At 35.1% G+C, this 25,641-nt stretch overlaps 1 protein-coding gene across 1 annotated transcript in view; it reads right to left on the bottom strand.

Annotated features, from left to right (window-relative positions):
* The window catches only part of MNAT1 (MNAT1 component of CDK activating kinase), a 248,167-nt gene that overhangs the window by 97,963 nt on the left and 124,563 nt on the right, over positions 1 to 25,641 (bottom strand).

Genomic DNA, 25,641 nt, shown 5'->3' with positions numbered 1-25,641 from the left:
CTGGCTGACTAAGAAGTTAACCTAGAAATTTTTTCCAAGTGTAAGTACTTCACATGTGCAATGCAATCACTATTCTAGGCACTGGGATACAAGTATAAAACACATGGCACAGTCTCTATGCTCCAGAAAATTACAATTTAGTAGGCAGAACAAAAGAATCATCTAATAATAAATAATATGAACAGAACAAGAGAAGACACTTATAATACCAATTATATTATGACAAATATAGAGAAGAAAAATATAAGATGGCATGAAGAATTTGAGAAAAAAGAGGTCACTGATAGCTAAGAAGTTTAGAACTGGGGAGAAATGTGGCCTCTTTTCTTTATAAAGTGAGAGGTAATGAAGTCTAAATGGAATGATGTAGGTGGTTTAGGAGAACAAAAGTTCTGTGTAGCAGCTATCAGTAGTGATAACCCAGTATGTCAATCAAAATCAGGGAAGGGAAAGGAAATAACCATTTATTAAGAGCCTATTACATACCAGACACCAAACTAGGAACTTTACAAAATTATCCCACGTGATCTTCACAACAACCCTGGGAAACAGATGCTATTATGGGCGGATAAAGGTTGTGACTTCCTCATAGTCATACAGCTAGTAAATATTCCAGACTGAATTTGAATTCAGGTCTTCCTGACTACAGGCTCAGTACTCTATTTACTACACCACTTAGCTGCCCAAACAAAAGGACTGTAATGCCAAATAAGGGTTTTTCTCTCTCTCTCTCTGTCTCTCTCTCTCTGTGTCTCTGTCTCTTTGGCAACAGGGAGAATGTGGTTAAGACGGAAGACAATACCAGGGAGGAAATATTCTCAAGTAAAACAAAGCTCACGATCTTGAATGTGGATTAAAAGAAAAAAGCAATGAACTAGAAACTAAGAAAGTGCATATCAACTTGGGAACGCTAAATAACCCGTGGCATATTAATGTAAGAGAATATTACTGTACCATAATAAATGATAAGAAAGACTATTCTAGAGAATTCTGGGAAACACCAGTTGATACAGAAAAAAATGAGCTAAAGAAGATGAACTATTTATGCACTGTCAACTCTTATCATAAAAATGACAAATCACATCTCCAAAGAACATACGATGAAGAATGTTAGCTACCTCCTACTAGAGAGGTGACAGACTCAAAGCACAGATAGAAACACACACACACACAACACACACACACACACACACACACACACACACACACACCCCTGCCTATGTTTCTTTTTATTGTATATGGCTGCATGAATTTGTTTTGCATGACTATATTTATTTGCTACAAAACATTCTGGTGTAGTAATAACCATCTACACCAACCCAAGGAGGGGGAGGGAAAGCTGTTGAAACATTTTCTGAATGTAGAAGAAACAACAGGATAGCTTTTAAAGAAATGTGTTTAATTTTTTATAAACTAACCAAATGATAAGCAGAATAGTTTCATGGTTTCACATATAATTTTTTTATCTACTACTTTATAAACAGAAATACTTGTGAATTTTTTTGTGAATAAGTTATAAGAATAAAAAAATAAAAATGATTTTTCTAAAACTTCTCCAAAATTTTTAATGATAAATCCTACAGCTTTTCTCAGTCACCTGGCTTCAGAAACAGCAGTTTTTCCTGGTTATTTTTTTTTACAAGTAGGTAACTGTTTCTATATATTTTAATGATTTCTCATTCTTGTCTTATTCCTTAACTGTGTTTCCTGAAAGTCAGCTCTTCCCTCTTTTTTCCCCTACATTCACTCTCATGGAAATCTCTTTCTCTTTCATGCCTTTTTTTTCCCCTCTTCTTCTTCCATGTATTTAGCTCTATAATGAAGATACCCAAATCTCTTATCTCTAGCCCTCATCTCTCTTCTAAACTCCAGAACCATACTTTTTTTTTTTAACATGACTGGAATTTTTTTTTATATTTTATCTTTAAACACCACTGTTGTTTCTACATTCTTCCTCCCATTTCCCCAAATAGTTCCCTCTTTTATCTATAAAGTACAGCTAAGCCAACACATTGATCCTTTCTGATAATTTGTCTGTTGTTTCCCACTTGTAATTTACCACCTCTCTATTCAGAGGTACATTGCACTGTCAGTACTCTGAAGACTAGACTGATCAATATATTGACTTGAATTCTGATGTTTTAGTGTTGGTTTCCTTTACCTCACTGTGGTCATGCTATACAATGTCCTCTTGCAGACTCATACTTCCGTCAGTATATATGATATACACTTCCAACCCAGCGTAGTTAAATTTAACTTATAATCTTCTACCCTAAAAATATTTCTGCTTGTGATCTATTAATTGTGTCTGTAGTACCACCATTCAAAGAGATACCAAGTTCAAACCATTGTCTGATCTATGATTCTCAGTGGCTACTCATCTATCATAGTAGATAAAATGTCAAGTTCCACTGACCTCACCTTCTCCTAGCAACAACAGCAGCAGTAGCATGGAAGTAATTATTGGCATTAATATAACACTTTAGGGTATGTCATCTTACTCCCAATAGCTCTTTGATGAAGGTATTACAAGTATTATTCCCAATTATCAGACAAGGAAACAGGCTTAGAATAAATTACATGAGGAAGATCTTCATATCTGACAAACTTCTGGGAAAACTAGAAAGAAAGCTGGTAGCAATTAGGCTATGCCATCTTACACCATATACTACAAGACAGACACATGACCTGACTGTTAAAGCCAATCTGCTTAAAAAATTAGAAGAGAATGAGACCAAGCATATTTGTCAGCTATAACTAAGGAAGAATTCTTAACCAAAATATATTATTTCAGTTCCATGAAATTGAAGAGCTTTTGTGCAAACAAAATCAATGCATCAAATAGCTCTGATAATGCTCTAACAGCCAAAATATATAAGGAATAAACATAAATATATAAGATCAAGAACTATTTCTCAGTGTTGAAAGAATTGGGTGGGGGCGGGGGGGAGCCAAGATGGTGGAGTAAAAGCAGTGACTTGCTTGAGCTCTCCCTCAAACCCCTACAAATAACTGCAAAAAAATGGCTCTAAACAAATTCTAGAGCAGCAGAACCCACAAAGAGACAAAGTGAAACAAATTTCCAGCCCAAGACAACCTGGATGGTTGATTAGAAAGGTATATCATGCTGGGCAGGGAGAGGAATGCAACTCAGTGTGGCAAAAACCAGGCCTCAGCAAACCTGGAGCAGGCCTCAGAGGACTGAATCACAAACAGCTGTGGTGGTTTCCAGACTTCTCAACCCATGAATGCCAAAGACAACTTAGAAGATCAGTAGGAAAAGTCTGTGACCACCATGACAGAAAAGCTCGGTCCCAGTCCTGGTGCAGCAGCTGCTTCCTGAGCTCAGCCCACAGATTATGAGGTAATCGAGAGGCTGATCAGAGGGGGACTGCAGGGATCTCTTTGCTGGTGCTGAGGCAGGATTCCCTTGCTTTGCCTGTGCTTGGATCTAGGTCACAGTTCTGGGTGGCAGTCGGGCGGGGGGTGGGGGCTGATGTAGTGGAGTTTGTAGTGGCTGTAGAGAGAGAATCCTCCTCACAGTTCCAAGGCAGAAAAGAGCACTTGCGGTCACTCACAGACCAGAGCACAAGCCAAGAAAGGAGTAAACACCTCGCCCTTGATCACAGAACCTTGGAAGAACTGAAAATTTACAGGTCCCTAGAAGTATCACTGAAAACAGCTGCACAAAACCCCCAAAGATTGGGACAGTACATTCTCACATTGAAAGCAGACCCCCAACCCTAACAAAGAGTTTACAACTCAAGTAATTGGCTGGGATCATGAGCAAACTGCGCAAAAAAAGTCAGACCATAGAATCTTTCTTTGGTGACAAAGAAGATCAAAACATACAACCAGAAGACAACAAAGTCAAAACTCCTACATCCAAAGCCTCTAAGAAAAATATAAATTGGTCCCAGGCCACGGAAGAGCTCAAAAGGGATTTTGAGAAGCATATAAGAGAAGCAGAGGAAAAACTGGGAAGAGAAATGAGAGTGAGGCAAGAAAATCATGAAAAACAAGTCAACAGCTTGCTAAAGGAAACTCAAAAAATACTGAAGAAAATAACACCTTAAAAAATAGCCTAACCCAAATGGGAAAAGTCAATGAGGAGAAGCATGCCTTAAAAAGCAGAATTAGCCAAATGGAAAAGGAAGTCCAAAAGCTTGCTGAAGAAAATACTTCCTTAAAAATCAGAATGGAAGAAATGTAAGCTAGTGATTTTATGAGAAATCAAGACATTGTAACACAAAATCAAAAGAATGAAAAAAATAGAAAACAATGTGAAATATCTCATTGGAAAAACAACTGACCTAGAGACTAGATCCAGGAGAAATAATTTAAAAATGATTGGACTATCTGAAAGCCATGATCAAAAAAAGAGCCTAGACACTATCTTTCAAGAAATTATGAAGGAAAACTGCCCTGATATTTTAGGGCAAAATAGAAATTGAAAGAATCCACCGATCACCTCCTGAAAGAGATCCCCAAAGGACAACTCCTAGGAATATTGTAGCCAAATTTCAGAGTTCCTAAGTCAAGAAGAAAATATTGCGAGTAGCCAGAAACAATTCAAGTATTGTGGAAACACAATCAGGATAACACAAGATTTAGCAGCTTCTACATGAAAGAATTAGAGGACTTGGAATATAATATTGCAGAGGTCAAAGGAGACAGGATTACAACCAAGAATCACCTACCCAGCAAAACTGAGTATAATCCTTTGGGGGGGGGGAAATTGACATTCAGTGAAACAGAGGCCTTTCAAGAATTCTTGATAAAAAGATCAAAGCTGAATAGAAAATTTGACTTTTAAATACAAGACTCAAGTGGAACATGAAGAGGTAAATAGGAAAGAGAAATCATAAGAGACTTATTAAGGTTGAACTGTTTACATTCCTGCATGGAAAGATGATATTTGTAACTCATGAGACCTCTGTCAGTATTAGGGTAGTTGGAGGGAAAAATTATATGTATGTATACAGATAGATAGACAGACAGACAGAGGGCACAGGGTGAGTTGAAGGTAAAGGGGTGATATCTGGACAATAAAAAGGAAGAACCTAGAAAGAAGGGACCCAAATAAAAAATAGTGCAGGCACAGTGTCAAAAAGGAGATACATAAACATATTACAGAAGCAGAATTAACAAGACTCAGCAACTGACATTTTGAATCTGTGTAACTAGAAGAAAGATGGTGCCCACAACATAAATAGGGAAGTTAATACTGAATTGAAGTGAAAGAGAAGTTTATATTTAAAACACAATTAATTAATGATGATAAAAACTACAACTACTAATAATTCCAATTCACTTTTTTCCCCAGACCTGCCAAGTATGGAGCTATAGCAGTGAGAAAACTCCCCTTTCCAATGCAGACTGACAGCTGTTCTACAATTTCTAGTCTTGGAGGTCAAATGACTAGCCCAGGATAGCACACACAGCCAGCATATGTCCAAGGTAAGGCTTGAATCCAGGTTTTCCTTAGTCAGAAGTCAGTTGTCTATACAAGTCTTACTTCCTCTCTTTGATTTCCTGAGATTGAAAATCTGAGGAAATGGAAATATTCTGAAGCAAAAAAGGACAACACTATACCCATAGTTAGAATGATTCATCACAACCAAACTATTTCCATCTAGGAGAAGATGATTCAGAGAAACAGTGCTTTGTTGATCTGATTAAAACAGATTCTTTACAGAAAATACTCCAGTATGACCTCTAGTCCACATAATTTTTTTCTATAATGAAAGTACCTGATCCACTGTGGTACCAGGGTTGAAGGAATTATAGCTCAACACTTTACCTGTCCTTTTGATTTACAAGGAGAAAGCCATGATCTTTTGACTCCTTAGAGCCCCCTCCACCTGAAATATCCTCCCTTCCTCCTTTTCCCATGGGAAAAAAAAAATTCTACACTCTAAAATGTTCAAAAGGACACAAACACCAAAACCAAGAGTGAGGGAAAAAAAGGGGCCACGGGGCAATGTCCCCAATATACCTGCTCTCTCCTTTCCTGGCTAGCATTCAGAATAGCTTTCTCCTTCTACTTCCTCTTTAGGCATTCTAATGGAATAACAAGACTTCTAGAAATACACTTAAATATCACAAAATTCTATAATAAGTAATTTCACTAAAATAGGGGCTTAGGGATAGACATGCTACCTAAAGGCATAATTTTCTTTACTATAGCTCAGATTAAACAAACCCAAAATATGGAAATGCAGATTAATTAAATAAAGACTTTTAACAATATTTAAAATAGTTTAATTTATAAAAATTCAACTTTTAGATAACTTTTCAGGAACATGTTTATTACATAAAATAAGGTCCACTAGTACTACAAATACTTCTTTATCATTGAAGAAACTATCAGTTTCGGTCTTCTTTTCATGCCAAACCAAAATATGACTAAAATCTATGGAAGCAGTATGGAACTTGAAATCAGAGGACCTGAGTTAAAATCCCAGGTCTGCCACTAGACACTGAGTAAGTCTCTTAACCTTTCTCTGGGATTCAGTTTCTTCATCTGCATAATGACTTCTAAGATCTAGCTCTAAACTTAGAATTTATCTCTTTCTAAACAATATGGAAATATATAGCTCAACCCTGAGCCAAACTATACTGGAAAAAAATCTGTAATGTGAAATAAGAAGATTATTAAAATCATACAATACTCTATCAATGAAAAAAGTATAATTCTATAACATGGATTAGAATGTCTACATTGTGAATGTCATTTTAATTATACTCTAATCTATTTTTTAATAATAGATCTTTAACAAATGGCTCAAAAATAGGAAGGTTGCAAAATGAAATAAAAGTCCTCAAAAAGACAAAACACAACATTTTGTAAATTAATATTTAATAATGTAGTTATAGCTTCATTGAATTTGTTAAGAGCTTCCACAAATACATAAAATGTATAGGCTATACTTGCAAACAATTTAGTTGTTTTTTTTCCCTAAAACCCAGACATATAATGTAATGGATACATTTTTATTTTTAAAGAACATTTAGAAAGACAGTGCCCTAAAAGCAAAGAAAGAAATTAGTACAAGAAAGTTTAACTGAAAACGAGGTACACAATACAGCTTTCAAAGTTTTTTCAAAAATAACTATGTCTCCAAAGCACTAAAGTTTCACCAGTTGCTGTGATGTTAGTGCCAATCAGTAGCACTTGCTGAAGCACATTCCAAATCTTTCTAATTAATATCGGTACTAAAACCCACCAAATGGCCATCTGCTACTTTGATAAGATTGCCAATCTTAATTTAAAGTGGTAGTCACTCCAAAACACTAAACACAATTAACTATACAAAATCCTCTATACCTACTTCATTCATTAGAAATGACTTTTTCCTTGTTGTTGCTTTTAATATTGACCATAAAAACATTTATAACCTTTAAGAGTCAATAAGGTCTTTAAAAAAAAAAAGTTTTGTCCTGCATCCTTTCTGAAGCTGAGTTCTAATTTATCCCAGTTTCCCTGTTACCCATAAATAATAAAATTACTAAATTAATATTGAGTCATAAGGAAGTTATATAAACACTCAAAAGCATTTGTGAGCTCTTTGGAAAACTATAGAAATCTAATTTAAATATTAAACTCCCACTTAATGACCTCAGAATAAGGAGGCTCTTAAAAAGTAGAGGGAGAAAGGCTTTCTCTCAGTCTCATCTCTAAACCCCAACCCCACTTATCAAACACAAGTGGTTGAGCCCCTTACCTATTCCTCTTTATATTACAGTCATACATTTCCTACCTAACTTTATTATTTGGAAAATCTGGAACTGTCCTGGTGTTTAATGCAAGCTAAAACAACATATAGTAAGAATCCAAATTTCTAAATAAGACCGATTGTTATGCCACTAAAAGTGAAATTTCTTAAAACTTCTATGGCACAAGGTGGCAAAGAAACATTCAGATAAATTAATATCAACAAAAGTTCCCAAACTTATGAATATACATTCTGGAAAAAGGAAGTCTTCTGAAACGCTTTCATATCCTTTTATCTCCATTACTTTTCAAGTTGCTTCTGATTATGAACTCTTCAATAGCCTTGTCTCTTCAGAAATGTTTTTAAGTTGCTTTCATTCAACTATGATATCTGTAACCTCCACAATGACCTCTACAAAAGCAGTTGTGCATTTTACTGTTGGTGCAAATCCTCACCGACAAGTCAAACCTGTTCTTTTTGGCACTAAGCCCTTTAGCTGAATACACTGCTGAGATTTATTATGGAAGGGGAGCTAAGGGGCATGATTGCTCAACATTCATCCTATACATATAGCTAAGTTTAATCTTTTACAGCCTTTGAAAGCTTTTAAATAAACAGATCTTCCCTCAATTATACAAAAAGGTTCTTATTTGTCACCAATTAGATGGCATACTGAGGCTAATTTTGCATTTAGAAGGAGAAAGGTATACTAAGTCTACTGACTATTTTTATATTAAACGCTGTTTTAATTTTCTTCAAAGGATAGTTAGTTTACATAAATCTTACAGTTCTTCAAGACTGAAGCCATTTTACTTAAAATGCTAGCAACCATCACTTTAGCAAGTCAACTGAATGAGGAATCTGATGAAAGCACTTATTTTCAAAAATAAAAGAAAATTTAGGAAAGCTAATAAAACAAATCTAATAGTAGCAAAAGAATTTCTGAACTGAACTTAAAAATATTAGCCTTAATTTATTTCTATAATTTTTTCCAAGGTTCAATTTCAATTCATATTCTCATACATCTATTTTCAAAATACTTTCAATTTCAAAAAGCTACTAAACTACTTCCTGGAATATCAAATTGAGATTAATGCCAGGTTGTATCCTGGGTTCCCTGAGAGAAGATGAATTTCTTGAGGTCTAAGAATCATCTCCGAAAAACAGAAATTAAAACACCATTTAAATTAATTCTTTAAGATTCGTTCATTGATCTTTCCTTAAAATGTATCTTGTTGAAAACAAAGAAACTTAATGAAGTCATATGAGCTTTCCTACCATGAAAGACAGGTTCAAACTGCCTTATCAGATAACTGAAAAACATTAAGAAAAATCTACTGATTCAGGAGAATGTTTCTTTAAGCTTTTAATACTTCTGACATTCTTTAACAATGACTGGGACAGAAGGAAAAAAAATATATACATATACATATATATATGTATATATATATATGAGTTTTTTCACAATAAAAAATATTTCTTTTTAAGCAATATGACAATACTTTTAAAAGAGAAAATCAGACATTTTATTTTCAGCAACACAAAAAGAAGAGAGTGTTGAAAATACACTCTATAAAAAAAAAGAGTTCAGCGACTAAAGGGAGGTGAGATATGAGATGACAGCTAGCTGGGATAGATGGATCAAATGAAGATTTCTTTTGCAGATGACCAAGACATGAGCATACTTTCAGGTAGCACGGAAGGTGATAGGATGATGACAAAGAACACTGAAATGGGAGCTGGAGGGAAACTAAGACTGTTTCATAATCCAATCTAGGGAGGCCCCTGAAGACAACACCAGCTTCATGCAGTCAGAGCTTCGACATCAAATGCCTAATAAATGGACATTGAGAATTCATAACTTTCATTATCATAACAGCCTGTAAACAGAGAGTTCTGTACTTCATTTTCCATTTTCTTGCACCCCAATTTCTCCATCAGATAAATAACGATATTATTTCTAGTAAATAAGTGGAACAAAATTATCATGGAAGCAGACATTGCCATTACCTATTTCAAACTTTTATTCATCTACTATCAATTTAATTTTAATAAAATTTCATCCAGATAAAAAAAAAAGAAAATATACTCTATAGCACTAGGATTCTACCCTTCTCAGTGAACCCCCTTGCCTCCATGGCCCTCAGTAAGTCCCCATCTCCTTCACTGCAGACTCTCCATTTTTGGTACAATTGACTCTCAACCAATTAACCAATCAATACACATTCATTAAATGATTACTGTGTATCTGCCAGCACTGAGCTCAGGGCTGGGGACACAAAGACAAATAAAAAAGTCCCCTGTGATGAAGTAGTTTACATTCTCTGAGGTGATTCTCTAAGACACAAGTCCAGTTACAGACTGGCTCTCACTATTTGCCCTTTCTCTGTATATCCAGAACTAGGACCGAAGGAGAGAGATTTGAGAGCAACATGAGGAAGGACCTCATAATAATTAGAACTATAAGAAAGTAAAGTGAGCTGCTTCAAAGGGTACTGGGCACTTGGTAAACTAAACTGAACTGAATTAAGTTCCCTATCCCTAAAGGTATTCATATCAAAAATGAAATATCATTGTTGAGATACAGGAATTCCTGCTTCAATTAAGGACTGAAGTAGATAAGCAATGAGATCTCTTAGAGTTCTAAGACACTGTGATTTTTTTTTGACATTTCTCATTTAAAATTATTAGTGAACTATATTGAGTTGTAATAATGTTAAAAAGTTGACTGCATATTAAGCTTTGTGTCTTTCAGATTAAAAGAAGAATATAAAACAACAAAAAATAATTTAATATTAAGTACAATTCAGCTAGGGCAGCTAGGTGGTGCTATGGATAGAGAATCAGGCCTGAAGTCAGGAAGAATCATCTTCATGAGTTCAAATCCAGCCCCAGACAATTACTAGCTATGTGACCCTTGGCAAATCACTTAGCCCTGTTTGCCTTAGTGCTTCATCCATAAAGTGAGCTAGAGAAGGAAATGGAAAACTACTCCAATATCTCTGCCCAAGAAAATCGCAAATGAGGTCACGAAGAGTCAGACACAACTAAAAACAAATCTAAAATGTTAACAATGAAGGATTGTTAATTAAATTAATCCAACTAAAACTAGAAAGATTGTAGGGGTCAAACTAGTCCAGTCTCCTTTTACAGCTGTGAAAACTGAGGTCCACAAAGATCAAATAACTTTTCCATAGCCAAATAAGTACAGACTGGAGTAGAACCTAGGTCTGCTCACTCCAAATCCAAATTCACATTCACATACTATCTCCTGAACTGAATTTTTGTACAGCTCATTTGTAGGGAAGAACACTTTAAATAATGCCCATCAACCACCCTCTAAATTTCCATTTCTATAAGTGCTTATGAGTTGTAACCATTTATTTTTCAGTAACTGATAAAGTCTTAGGGGATAGACTAATGGTGTTAGTTTAAGTGTCATGCAGGCTTATCTTTATTAATATGTGCAGCAACTTCCAAAAATAATACTGCATAATTTTATGAATAAAATAAATCTATGTTACAGTGGGGAGACTACATAATGAACTGATAAAAATAGCTAGCTATATAGTACACATCAAAGAACAAAACCATACATACCTAAAGACCTGTTCTTACACCATGTACTCTGACTGTGTCAACGCTAGTGCTGTTTTTAAGTGCCTAAAGCCTTTAATTCAATCCGAAATACATGTGCAGCAAAATTCCCTCAGTAGTCCAAGCCTACTCTTGTTGAAGTCATAAGATAAGTAAGATTAAAAACAATATTCAAAGAAGTCAGAGATGCAAACAGTGTCAAACAAGTTCACATACAAGCAAACCTCTACCTAACTCAAAGCAGCTGCAAAGCAAATCCTCAACTCCATTTGCTTGTGGCTCTGTTTATCCCACTGACATTTCCAAGAGTAAATGGACTGATCTCCCCTGTACTTCTCTCCCACTGCCCACCTCTCTTTTTCTCTGTCACACACACACACACACACACACACACACACACACACACACACACACTCTCTCTCTCTCTTTCTCTCTCCTCCGCTCCCTATCCATCCTTCACTCTCTCCCATTTCTCTCTCCCCCCACCATAATCATATACCTGTGTATATATACATGCACATGTACACAGACATACATACACGCCCAAATACCACTCATTCTTCTTTAGTCTCCTCCTCTATATGATGAGCTCTAAATTCTCCCACACATGGACAAAACATCAACTTCTATTCTGTTTTAATATTCTAAACCAAATCTCTTAATAGTTAATCTCCACATTCCTAAAGGTAGATTAAACAGCTATATTATGACAAAAAGCAAAATGTACAAAGTAGGCCAGATCATGTACATTTAGCTCCACTGAGAGTCCCAGGCAGGCTCCAACTACCAAATAAGCTGTGTTTGAAAAGCTTATTTTAAGTAGAATTTTTGGAACTTGGAAACTATTTTCTGATACAAACATGTCATAAATAGTGACTATATACTCAGATCAGTGCCCCAAAGTCTAGTAAATCCATAATGCAGTAGAACCATAGCAGCAATAAGTGCTAAAGTTGAGGAGAGTAATATGGAAGGAAGAATAGGAGAGAAAGGAAAAAGAAAAAGGTATCCTGGGTGGGAGAGTTAAAGTAGAAGAGAAAAGAAATTTCCCCCTCACCTGCTTACCAGGTAAAGATCATCCTTGGACAAAAGCTGAAATATGCAAAATTGTGGAACACACCTATCTACTTTTATGCAGCCCTCTTCTGTTAGAGTGCCACTCTACTTAGCCATTATCTTGTGGGAAAGGTACTAAAGCCAAGAGACCTGCGTTCAAATCTCAGCACTGATATTAACTAGCTGGGGTGACCATAGGCTTAATAAGGAGACCGTTTCCTCTTCTTAAAAAAAAACATAGATAATGTTTTCAATATCTAAGCACACAGTTGTAAGTAAAACTCCTTATAAACTGTGGATGCATGCCCAATTCATTGAACTAGAATTTCCTTCCTTTCCTAAAGGAAATATTTAAAGATATTAATTTTCCTCTAAGGTCTTACAGGCTTACAGAATCCTTGGTATGATAACTCATTGCGTAAAGTTATTTAATAAATTACCTATTATTTCTGTGATTTGGGTTTTTTTTGGTTCACCATCTTTTTAGAATTAAATTATTTAGACACCATTTAAGCCACTTATTGAATTACTTTTGTTGTGCTGTAATCACTAAAAAGATGTGTGTGTAATTTCTGCTTTCTGACATTTATTATTTACGCTGCAGCACAGGGATACTTTTTTGTAAAGGTTTAAATCAAATCTCATATATATGTATATTTCTTTCTGTTCCCATTCAGTAATCAGTCACCAGAGACCATTATTAACCTTCTAAAAACTACATTCAAAGCTTTTTAAATCATTTCTTATTTATCTTCTTGGTAAATTTGTTTAAGTGTGAAAGAGACAAATTAAAGTTCTCAACTATTAAACGTTTCTATCAGTTTTTTTCCTATAATTCTACTAATGGTTCCTTCAAGTACATAGATTCCATGTCATTTGGTGCAGGTTTAATATTGTTTCAATCAATCAACAAACATTTATTAATTACCTACTATATGTCAAACACTAAGATAAGGTGTTAGGTAAGAATGAAACTATCCCTACTCTGAAGGAGCTTGAATTTTAATGAGAGAAAAGAAGTACATACATTATAAAAATGAAGAGAATAAATAAGAATGAATGCAAAGAAGTTTAAAAAAACAAGGCAGTTTGAGAGAAAGTTCACTAGCTGCTGAGGATCAGGAAAGGCTTCATGAAGAAAGTGATTCTAGAGTTGCACCTTGAAGGAAGAGAGGCATTCTAAGAGGTAAGGTAATGAGGGATTACTATTCTAGGAATGGGGAATAGGCAGTACTTAGGCACAGAGAAAGGAAATGGAATGTCATTTGTAAGGAACAGAGAGAGGGTAAATTTGGCTAGATTACAGAGTATTTAAGGGGGAAGTACTGTACAATAAGCATGCAAACATAGACTGGGAGCAAGTTTGTGAAATCCTAGAAACAAAAGGAAGTCATTGGTCTCTACAGAATTAGGGAGAGTCATAGTCAGATCTGAATTAAGTAATGTATGTATTGGAACTGGGAGTGACTAAAGACAGAGAGCCCAATTCAGAGGATATTGTGATAAACTCAGCAAGAGGTGATGAAGACCTGAACTAAGACAACAGCTGTGTAAAGTAAAGAGAAGGGTTCAGATGACAAATAGACAATTCATTGTATATATGTGGAGTGAAAGAGAATGAAGACTCAAGGATAACACCAAGATTATGAACTTGTCCGACTGAAAGAACCATGATGACATCAATAGAAATAAGGAAGTTTTTGAAGCAAGCTAGGCTTGGGGACAAAAATATTGAATTGTTTTGGCTCTAGAACTTTATATGAGTTTTCTTCTTCTTTGGTAATCTCAGTCTTTTTTTCCTTAGTCAGCCAGGTTGCATGGTGGTTAAAGCACTGGACTGGAGTCAGGAAGATCTGAGTTCTATATCTCAGACATTCACTGGCTGTATGACCCTAGGCAAGTCACTTAACCTCTGTTTGCCTCAGTTTCTTCATCTGTAAAATGAGCTAGGGAAGGAAATGGCAAACTACTCTAGTATCATTGCCAAGAAAACCCCAAACGAAATGACTGAACAACAATAATGATCCATAGAATTAAGCATGAAGGTGGTTCCTGAGTAACTGGAGCAATTTCTAGAGACTGCTGACCACCTCTATGATAACCTGCTAAAGTGAAGTCTGGCTACAATTACTTTTTACTACCTCCTATGTTCAAACATGAATGGTTTTATAAAGTAATCTTTGTTAATTTAATTAGTATGGTAGTGAATAAGTAAATGAGTTTAAGTTAGTATTATAGTTTTTATTCTATTGTTCTTTCATATTTTGTAGGCAGGTAAACAAAAAGATTCTGAGTGCTTTAGAACTTAATGCTTTAAGACCTTAGAGTTTAATTTTATAGTTGGATTACCCCCAAAGTAGGCTTTTTTTGGCGAGAATTAGGGGGGATTGTTGGGAAAACTGGGCTGCAGAATGAAAGAAATTAAATTTAGATTAAAATCTCACACCTTATGCAAATATAAGCTCCAAATAGATATGTAACCAAAATATAAAAGGTCACATCCTAAACAAATTAGAGGAACAAGGAAAAGTTGCCTATCAGATTTATGGATAAGGGAAGAACTGATGACCAAACAATGTATAAAGAGGATCACAGAAAATAAAAAGGATAATTTTCATTACATAAAATTTAAAAAGTTTTTACGCAAATAAATCCAGTAAAGCTGAGATTAAATGAGACACAATTAACTGGAGGAAAACTTTGCAGCAAGTTTCTCTGATAAAGGTATCATTTCCAAGATATACAAAGAATTGATTCACATTTATAAGAATAAGAGTCATTCTCCAATTGACAAATGATCTAAGGACATAAACAGGCAGTTCTCAAAGGAAGAAACCAAGGCTATCTATAGCCATGTGAAAAAATGCTCCAAATAACTAAGTAGAGAAATGCAAACTAAAGCATTTCTGAGGTTCTACCTCATATCCATCAGATTGGCAAAGATGACGAGAGAGAGAGAGAGAGAGAGAGAGAGAGAGAGAGAGAGAGAGAGAGAGAGAGAGAGACAGAGAGAGACAGAGAGAGAGACAGAGAGAGAGAAGAAAGAAAGGAAAGAAAGAAAGAAAGAAAATGATAAATGTTGGAGGGGTTGCTGGAAAACAGTAATGCTTATACACTTGGTAGAGCTATAAATAGTTCAAACCAATCTGAAAGGGAATCTGGAATCATGTACAAAATTACCAAATAGTATATGCCCTTTGATCCACCTATACCACTGTGAAATCAATATACCAAAGAGATCAAAGAAAATTGGAAAAGATCCTATATGAACAAAAGTATTTATAGCTGCTCTTTTTGTGCTGCCAAAAAACTGGAAACTAAAGAGGTTCCAGTCACCTGGGAAATGGCCGAAGAAATTGTGGTATATGACTGTAATGGAATATTATTGTGCTATAAAAAATAAGGGAAAAGATGGTTTCAAAGAGACAAGAATAAGCTGTATGAATTAATTGTGAGCAGAACCAGAACAAATCATCCCATAATATCAATATTATAAAAACAATTTTGAAAGACATAAGAACTTTCATTAACAAAATGATTAACCATGGTTACAGAGGACTGACAAAGAATATTAACCACTTCATCACAGAGAGAAAAAAACTCTCGTGTGTGTGTGTGTGTGTGTGTGTGTGTGTGTGTGTATACACACAGAGTAAGAAATTCATTTAAAGGGGAATATGTTTTGCTTGACTGTGCTTATATAATATAAATATTCTGCATTTCTTTCTCTTCTTTCTTCACACTAAGATGATGTTTGCTAATTTAAAAAAATAATATTATTAAAGTTTTTTTTAAAAAGAGCCTGGCATAGAGATTTGAATATAAAACAAATTATAGACTCTCAGTTTTCCCAGATATAACAGCTCACTGTTTTAGCTCCTATACCTAAAAATGATTAAGTAAATCACATCGATATGGCACTTTAAGATTAACAACTAATTAATAAGACAAACATTATTACCTAACATAAAGATCTGTACACTTTCATGTGATCTATAAATATGAGCTATTATTACCATTAGGCAATATAGAAAAATGGATTTTCAAAGCAGTTTAGGATTAACAGGTAAAGGATATAATGAAAAATGGTGCTCATATTAAGAACTTATCGTATTCAAGTTCAACTAAAATCTGCTGATTTTATATTTATTTTTTAAACTTAAATAAACATTACAGGAATATCCCACTTTAAACACATCTGACATTTGAAAAACCACAACTACAGATAATTACTACTTTTACAAGGTTTTTTCACTTGACAAAATGATTCACCACAAGATTTCTTTAAGTGTCTAGCTTAAAGTATTAAAAATGGTTTAAAAAATTAGAGTATTAAAAATGGTTAAATTTACCAACACAATTTTTTCATATACAACTTTTTTTCTTACATTGTTTTGTCCATAACACTGTTCTAAGAGAAATATATATGCACTTGAACTAAACCAACAGAAAATTTCTATAGCTAGTTAAATGGCTTATATATCTGTCTACATCTTGACAAATGCCTAGAAAAGGCTAATGTCAAATTGTTTTTAAATGTTGTCTTTGGCTTTTAATTCAAAAAATGTATAGATGAAAATATCTAAATACTATTCTGTAAATGACTACTTGTAACTTTACAATCCATGAGCAGAAATTAACTATGATTTATTCATGTACATCTATTATATACCTCTTATCACATTAAAATCAATAACAAGTTACATAAAAAACAAATATCATTTAAACAAAGATTGGCATTTAGGCAATGGATTCTTTTAGATAAGTATTAAATTACTTAAGGCCTTGGCTTGAATTAAATCATTTTTGCAAGTATCCTCTAAGTTGCAGGTGGGGATACCAATTTATAAATTTTGTGGGAAATAACTGATTATTGAATATAATTTTTCCCATGTAAGCTACAACTCTCATATGCTTCCTTTTCTCTCCTCTGACACAGTGGTCATTTGGCACAAGCACTTATCACTACACATCTAGACTACTACAATAGCCTTCTGACTGGTCTCTGCCTCCTCCAGTCCCTTCCCACCCATTCTCTCCTCCACTCAGCTGCCAAAGTGATCTTCCTAAATTACAGGTCTGACATGTCACCCACCCACTCAATACACTCCAATAGCTCCCTATTACATCCAAGATCAAATCAAGAATGCTCCTTTGTTTGGGTTTTAAAGCCTTTTACAACCTGACCCTTCTCATGTTTCCAGTCTTTTTACACTTTACTCTCCTCCACACACTCTACCATCTGGAGACCTGGCTTCCTTGTGGTTCTGGCACATACTCCTTGCACACTACACGCCATCTCTCTACTCTATGTTTCTTCACTGGCTGGCTCCCATATTTATAATGCTCTCCCTCCTAGCTTCCTTTCAAACTCAGCTCCAACGGCCCCTTCTGCAGGAGGCCCCACCCTTCCTTGCTAGTGCCTTCCCTCTGAGATTACTACTAATGTATCCTCCATTGCTTTCCTCCACAGAATCTGAGTTCCTTGAGGGCCAAGCCAGTTTTTGCCTTTCCTTGTACCCCAGAGTTTAGCAGAGTGCTTAGTACACTGCAAGTGTTTAACAAATGCTTGCTGACCAAACAGCTAGCGATCAATTTTCCAGAAGATACTGTGGGCACAAACCTGTAATCTAAAAACAGTGAATCTGGTTAACTAAATTAAATCATTCTCAAGGACCAAACTATTAAATAGTTTGGAGGAGTAAGGAAGCACATTATTTCCAATGTTCCTTATCAGTAGATCAAGACAGAAAAGAAAGCAGGGGAAAAGCCATCAGAACTCAAATATTATGGGGAAAGGGGTGGTTGTGGTTGTAAAGGTTATTGAATGTCTTCATTTTTTCTCCAGCAACCAACTAGAGGGTAAAAAATGCTTTTTTTCCCTAAATAATCCTTAAGGCATCTTGTCATATGCAATTTGCACATGGATTAAGTAGAGAAAGATTAAAAAATACGGTGAGAAACACCAAACAAGGTTCAAGAAGCACCAGAATTTGAATTTTAGAGCTCTGATTCCTAATGCTGTCTTGTAAACAGTATGTGAGTCCCTATTTTCAAAAGGCTAGTAGTTAGTAACTTATTAGTCTTTATAATAAAGATATTTATTGACACATGCAAGTTATCTAGAATCTTTGGGGGAGGGAGGAATGCTTTTCTCAACAAATGATGATGCAATCAATCAATAAGCATTTATTAAGCACCAACTGTGTGCCAAGCACTGTGCTAGGCACTGAAATAAAGAAATATCTATTCTACAAAAAAAAAAAAAAGCAACCAAAATTAGTAGTATAATGCTGAGCAGACAGGAATTAATGCAACAAAATTTAAAAGTATTTAGACTAAAAGTGATGTTCAAGCAAGTTTGGGTGAAAAAGAATTACAGTTCTCACTGTAAAAGAACAAGCATTTATCAAGTACCAGCTATGTTCCAGGTAACGTAAACTTAATATAGTCTATATTTAACATAAAGTTGTATCTTTATATTTTACATAATTTTATTCTATATATTCTATAATTATATACTGACACATTGTATGTATGTTACATATATACACATTTCAATGAAGGTAAAAACTGAGTAAAACATCTCCACCTCTACCCCCTCCAAAAAATGCAAATAATAACTCCCAAACACATAAACTTTCCAAATCTTTTAAGTACTTGGGAAATATCTTAATTCCATCAAACACTTAGAATTCATTTAATGCAACAGTTAGGATCCTTCATATGTAAACATACAGTAATTAAAGATCTTAACTTCACCCTCATTATTAATACTCCCTATTTTACTCTTTTACGCCCATTTTAAGCCCTTTGTCTGTCTTTAGTCTAATAAACTCAAGTCTCCTTAGCCTTATTTCAAAGGCCTATTTCTACAATCTTTGATCATTTTTATTGTTTTTGGTTAGAACTTCCTCAAGTTCTTATCTGACTTCATTTATTCTTTTCAGGTTCTCTAGGTCAAAATCTCAATCAGTTCCTCTACATCAAAGCAAAAGAGCAGCACAGCCTAGGTTCCTAAAAATGGTGCTCTTCCATATCATACATATACAAAGGACACAGAAGCCCAGAATATCACATCTTCTCAATCCTATGACCAAGCGAAATCAGTCATGAATCCACTTTTGTTATTAAATCCTACTGCTGCTCAAAATAATAACCATAGGGGCAGCTAGGTGGTACAGCGGATAGAGCACTGGCCCTGGATTCAGGAGGACCTGAGTCCAAATCCAGCCTCAGATACATAACACTTACTAGCTGTGTGACCCTGGGCAAGTCACTTAACCCCACTGCCTAACCAAAAAAATAAAATAAAATAATAACCATAAAAGCAGGCACAGGAATTGAACACTTTCAGGTTTGAGATGGTCCATCCAAAAGCAGTGCAATACTGTCAACTTGAAAAATGCTCAGATGCCCATTCTATTATGCCATGACATTGCCATATTCAGCAACTAATATACACAAAAGGTAACAAAACATTACATTAAAAAAATCACTTTGCCTTTCTGACAACTCACTCAGGACATTATAAACGAACCAAACGGATAAACATATATATGGTTTTACACACACACACACACCACACACACACACACACACACACACACGTCCTCTAACACATGAGAAAGCAATTTGAATCTCTGTGTGCCCATACTAAGAGTAGGTACTTTGAAAAGGAAGGCTACCTAACAGACTAGGTAACTAGTTAGGGGCACAAAGAACACTTCAGATTTACTCAAATATCCAGCTAACTTAATAATCTCATTCTTTTACCTCTGAGAATGAAGAAATCAAGGAGACATACACTTAATATCCTTAATTTCTTCCCATAAATCTTGCAGAAAAGATAGAGAACTAGGAACAGGTAAAGAAAAAAAAAACAAGAATTTTCAAAAAAGAGAGACCTGAGAAGATGACCTGATTAATAGGCTCACCTCTGCCTCCAAATGAGAACACTGAAGAGAAAATAAAAGGTAATAAAAATTATCACCCAAAGTAGATACTTTGAAGTAAAAAGATACGGGGAATTTTTAAAAACTCAAAATGATAGGGAATATCTTTCAAGGAAAAGGAATACTGTACAATTTGTTTTTCCCCAAAAAAGTACTAAGATAAAAAATGGGCACTCCTGCTGACAGTCTCTACATCTGAACTCAGGGAAAGCTAAAGGCACAGCATTCTCATTGGAGGGTCCTCAGCTCTGGAATCTGGTCCCTTTGTCAGCCTGCCAAAGTTTGTTGACCTTCAAGCCAGGGTGCAAGCCCCATCTGTTCACTCCAGACTTCATTTAAGGGGTAGGGAGGAGGGAAATGTATTAAATTTCCCTCAAGATGAGTTGAGAATAAATCCTTTATTTTATCACACAGATGACATGTTAACCAATAGCTTCCAACATATATACATTTTCAGTGTTTAGCAATGCAGTCAATCTACAAAGTATTTTAATTCTTTAATTCTTTTTCTTTAAAGAACACATTAGGACACTTATTTGTTAAGAACAAGTACAATTCTATATTCTTTAAAAAAATAACATCTCCAAATGATAAACATTAATTCTCTCATGTAGAAAGGATGTCACCAAAGTATTAAAAAAAAAAAACTGCCCAGCTCAGTTGCTATTGCAACTTAGTTCTAGTACTATCTTCATTTCATGCGGAGATAAACTGGCAGCAACTTTCTCTGCACAATTTGGTTGTCAACATAAATACCTATAGTTATAAGAGAAGAAAAAATAACTGAAGAAGAAAAAAAATTTAAAGGAAGAACATAGACATTAGTTCTTAAAGCCACCATTGATAAGACAGCTGATGAAAATTTGGACACAGCTGTGAAAATCTAGGACAGGTTGATTTTTGTTTTTAAAATAGGTTGGAAACTTGCTCTAAAATGATCACAAAAGGACTACCAAAGCCAGTTTCCCTAAGGATCAAGGTAGAATGCACTGAAATGTATTTTTTTTAAAAGGCAGAAGAGAGGTTTGCTTACACAAAGCCATGCCCAGCTCCTGACCCTCCAGCTTAAAAAACATGACCCTAAAGTGACCCCCAACTACAGTCATCATCATCAACTATTTACCATACATTAGGAAGAACAATTTAAAGTACAGTATGAAATCATACATATTTTCATATGATAGTATCTTTAAAATGGAAGAAGCCCAACAAGCCTAATTTTAAAGAATAACTAAAATATCATGAAGTTGTGAAAGGTGAGAGAGGTCTATTTTTTTGTTCCCACCATTTGTACTCCAAGCCACATTTCATACAGTATTTCATATGTAATGGAAGAAATGGTCTGAAAAATAGAAGCAGCTGCTAAACATTTGCTAGAACTGAAAATAATACTGCGGCACAAGCAATAATAAAACTACAGTAAATTTAAGATTAGAGGAAAGTTCCTTACCATTTAAAACTGTTATTTTAAAAGTGTTATTTGTAATTACATTATATTTTGATAATTTTTGAGGAATTAACTTCTTCATACTTGCTATGCTCAATGTACAAATGGAAACAAACTGCTGAGGTGCTAAAGATATTCTAGGTTCCTGGGCAGTAATGTTCATCCCAGTTAATTATTTACTGATTATTCCCAGTCCTTAGCCCATAGTAGGAGCTTAATGAATTCTTATTACAGCTGACTCCTGCTGATTTGGGCCAGTTCAAAATTATATACAACAAATCACCAAAATCTCTTTGAACTCCAAAAGATTCATGTTTCTCTCCGAATATTAACTCAAATAATACAAAGAAACCAAAGGTAAAGTAGAGAATTCATCTTTACTTTTTCCTATTCTTACATACTTGTAATTGGCTATCGGGCTCAAATATTTATAAGAACATATACATGCATGCATCTATACATATACATATACATATATGTGCAAACACACACACACTTTCGACTTAAGACATTTTCCAAAACAGTAAGATTCTCTCACTACATCAATTTTTTTATTTCTCAGTTGTCTATGAGTTGTTTCTATGACTGCCATTTTGTTTGACTTGCTAGTATTAAATTGTTCCTTTCCAAATCAACATACAAAACCCTGTGAATTGGTAGTACAGCTACCATTAGTATCTCCATTTTGCAGATGAGTAAACTGAGGCTCAGAGAGTTTAAGTAACTACTATGGTCAATCAGATTAAGTCTCTAAAACAGCATTTGAACCCATATCTTCCAGTACTCTATATCATCTAGTTGCCTACTCAAAGCACTGTTCAAATATTCTCTACTTTAAGAAAACTAAAATTTACTTCTAAAAGTGATCAACTAGAGGGCAGTTATTTGCATGACCCAAAAATTGTTCACTTTACTAAAGGAGTCTTGATGTTCTACTTCAACAAATCTTTTCGAGACCTTTTCAACTGTAGAAAGTATATAAGCACTGCTTCGAAAGATCAAAAAGTACAATTCACAAGAGCTAAAAAGACAGCCGTTCTGAAGAATCGACTTCACAAATACAACATGGGAGAGGCATGGTTCAATGGAAGTTTGCTGCTGTTGCTTTTTTTAAGCTGGGGGTTTTAGTGGATTATAAATTCAATAAGAATCAATGGTATGATTAGGCAGACAAGAAAAGGTAAAGCAAAAAAAAGCAGTATGATCTATGGGAAAAAGCAATGGACTGCAGGTCAGGAAAAGCTTGCACTTAAATTTCAATTCCAGCAGTTAACAGCTCTATGAAGTCATTTAACCTCTTGGAACCTCAGTTTCATCAATGGTAAAGTAAGCATAATAATACCTATACTACTTTACACGACTGTTGGAAAAATCAGATGACATAGTTTAGGCAAAGTGTTTTGCCAACCTAAAACATTATATAAGTATTGATTATTAGTTCAGAGAAATGCAAAGGTGACTACTGTAGTGAAGGGCAATAAGCTGAAAGAACTGGAGATGTTTCACCTCAGGAAGATTAAGGGAGGCAGCATTGCTTACCACAAACACCTGAAGGTTTTCCATATGAAAGTGGGATTTTACTTGTTCTGCTCAACCCCAAAGAGCAGAATCAGGAGCAATAGACATAAATTACAGAGAGGCAGAGTTGGATCTATGTACGGAAAAGCTTCCTAACACAGCAATCCACAAGGGAATGGTCAACCTCAGGAGATAACAGGTTCCCCTCTGCTACCATATTCTGTCTGAGACTGACAACTAAACACTCAAAGCTAAAGGTATTTATCATGGCCTATTTTTAATTCACAACAGAAAATTAAGGCTCAAGTCTTACCTAGTATTTGAGCACAGAAACAACAATAAGAAGAAAAAGATTCAACTAGGGCAGCAACCAATCCCTCCAAATACTAAGGGCAGCCTACATCTTCACATCAGTTCCAGGGAAGGGATGCAATCTGAATGCTCCTTGAAGGTCGGGGCCATTAGTTCTATGCAAAGGAAAAGGAATCCCATTCATGCATGTCTGCTTGGTTTTTCATTTCTAATACTGTGGAGGAACAAATCCAAGGACTGGCCATAGAAAGTCTTGCTGCAAAAGCATGGAGCGTAGCAGTTTGAAGCCAAGGAGGGATGGGGGTAGAGGAGGGAAAGGACAAGGAGGAGAGATGTAAAGGGAGGCAGGAAACTGATTCCTTCTACTTGAATAACAAGAATGTCCTCTTCTCCACAGCTGAGACAAATATAATCTGGTTATTTCTTGAGGTTTTTAAGTGAATCTTTTTAATTTAGATTACTGATCCAGTTAAAATGTATTCTAGTGGGAGTGTAGACTGTGGAGCTCATCTCATTTTCAGCCATAGAGCTATCCAGTTTTCCCAGTACTTTATTAAAAAGAAACAACTTATTTGTCCAATCATTAGAGAAAGACAGAATAAGGTATATTATCTCAATGTAATAGAATATTATGGTGCCATAAAACTATGACAAGGATCTGGCATCAGACCAAACACTTGACACTTACTAGCTGTGTGACCCTGGGCAAGTCACTTAACCCCATTGCTCCCCCGCCCCCCAAAAAAACTATGACGAGGAACAGTACGGTACAACAGTCCGGAACAGGGGTGAGGAACCTGCAGCCTCAAGGCTACATGTGGCCCTCTAGGTCCTCAAGTGCAGCCCTTTGACTGAATCCAAACTTCACAGAACAAATCCCCTTAATAAAATTATTTGTTCTGTAAAACCTGGACTCAGTCAAAAGGCCACACCCAAGGACCTAAAAGGCTACAGGTTCCCCACCCCTGGTCTAGACAACTGGGTTCAAATCCTACCCTACAAATGAACTGCCTATGAGACCATGGGCAAATCACTTACCATCCTAGGCCCCTAGGCAAAACTTTCTAGAACTGGAAGTTACAGGGAGTAGAGGAGTTCCCACACCAGAAGCATACCACACCAATAAAACCACAAATCCAGGCCAAAACAAAACACAGTAACTGAAGCATAGAAAGACTTCTACTAACCGAAATAGAATGAAATCAGTCAAACCAGAAATGTACATATACTGATTAAGAAAAAAAGGAAAATAGGACCAAAAAATGGTGGAATTTCAGGTAATCCGAGAAAGGGAGAGAAAACAAAATTACGGTTTTTGTTGTTAGTTAATTTGTTTAGTTCTGCCTTTTTAAAAGCTAAGAATTTGGGGTAAGAATTCATCTCCATTCTGTATGTTTGATGGCTTCTGTTGACAGTTATTAAGTTTATAATAATATTTTTGAGCAGAGTCAGAGAAAGAATTACATGACTATATTATGGAATTAACTGATCCACGAATAAAATTTATTTTAATTTTTCAGTCCAATCATCTAACGATAATAATAAAGTTTGGAATAAAACTAAACACTAAGGCTTTTTCAAAAAGTATTTACACAATTTCAAAGGCATGCAATTTATAGTCATTATATAAAAAAGATTTAACATGAAACATAATTTTTTAAATTAACTAATTTTTTAAACAAAATAAAACAAAAAAAAGAACAGGCATTGTTATTTACTCTCTAGATTAAATAAATCTGGTAATAACTCATTTTAGACATCTGTTCTAAGGGTTTTGAAAAGGTTAATGAAAACTTTGTTTCAAACCCCAAATTATCTTTGTAAGCACAAGCTGCTAAGAAAAAACTCAATACTATTATACGCAAATCTCTAACTTTCATACAGGGTGTCTCAAATGTCAGTGCAGCTCTAAGCTATTAAAACTATCTTAAGCCTGCACTAAGACTTTTGGGAAATGTTGTATTTGCAATACATCTGAGGCAAAAGCAGACACTCTGATATTCTGCTTTCATATTTTAGTGAAAATGTAATTTTTTTA

This window comes from Phascolarctos cinereus, unplaced genomic scaffold, assembly GCF_003287225.1.
Source record: "Phascolarctos cinereus isolate Bilbo 61053 unplaced genomic scaffold, phaCin_HiC Scaffold_3;HRSCAF=262, whole genome shotgun sequence".
In the NCBI taxonomy this organism is placed as follows: Eukaryota; Metazoa; Chordata; class Mammalia; order Diprotodontia; family Phascolarctidae; genus Phascolarctos; species Phascolarctos cinereus.
This window is presented reverse-complemented; position numbering and strand designations above follow the sequence as displayed.